Source organism: Belonocnema kinseyi, chromosome 3 (assembly GCF_010883055.1).
Source record: "Belonocnema kinseyi isolate 2016_QV_RU_SX_M_011 chromosome 3, B_treatae_v1, whole genome shotgun sequence".
Classification (NCBI taxonomy): domain Eukaryota; kingdom Metazoa; phylum Arthropoda; class Insecta; order Hymenoptera; family Cynipidae; genus Belonocnema; species Belonocnema kinseyi.
This window is the reverse complement of record NC_046659.1, coordinates 50,765,897-50,766,936: the sequence shown is the minus strand read 5'-3', so window position 1 is coordinate 50,766,936 and position 1,040 is coordinate 50,765,897.

Below are 1,040 nucleotides of genomic sequence, written 5' to 3'. Positions count from 1 at the left end.
CACCAGAGTTAAAATTTCAACCAAAAGTAATGAAATATGCAAATGAAAGAGTTACATTTGTATTTAAAAGAAAGCAATTTTACTAACAAATGTTACATTTTTAAATAAATTAATGAATTTTTAACTAAAATAATGAATCTTTAACTGGAATAATTGATTTTCCAAGGTATTAGGTTATTTTTTAACTTAAGTGACGAAATATTTAACTGGAATAAGTGAATTTTTGACCAAAGAGATGAATTTGTAACTGTGTATTATTTAACTGGAATAGATCCATTATAAACTAAACAAATTCAATTTTCACAAAATAGTTTAACTTTTAACTGGAATAGTTTAATTTTAAACCAAAAATAGGATTTTAAAGCAACAAGATTAATTTTCAAACAAAAAGATAATGAAATTGAATAGTTAAATTTTCAGCTAATCAAAGTAATGTCAAAAAAAGATAAATCTTTAATTAAAATAATCGAAAATCAAGCAACGTAAAGGATTTTCAACTAAAATAATGAATCTTCAATCCCAATGTATCAATTTTAAAACAAAGAGATGAACTTTTAAGAGAAAAAGATGATTTTCTCACCAAAAATTTAATAGTTAAATTTCAGTTAATAAAATGAGTGCCCAACGAAAGAGTTACATTTTTAATATAAATATTTTACCGTGTGATTCTTTATATTGAATATTTATATTTTTAACCAAAAAGATAAATTTGTTAATAAGATGGTTAATTTCTACAAAAAAGAACAACAATTTTGAAATGTCAAAGCTTTGTTTGTCCCGTTCCTACACAATTTTTGCCTACACAAATTATATTGTACGCAAGTACACTGATTATATTTCTCCTACAGAAGACTTTTTCTATGAAAAAACTTTTTCTACACAGATCATTTTCCACACATTTTTTTCTACATTTTCTATGCAGAATATAATAGTCACATTTTATTCTCAAGATAGTCTCTACATAACATATTCAAAAAAGTACATACAATATTTTTTACAAAAACTAGATCCCACACAAGATGAAATAAATATAGTTTTAA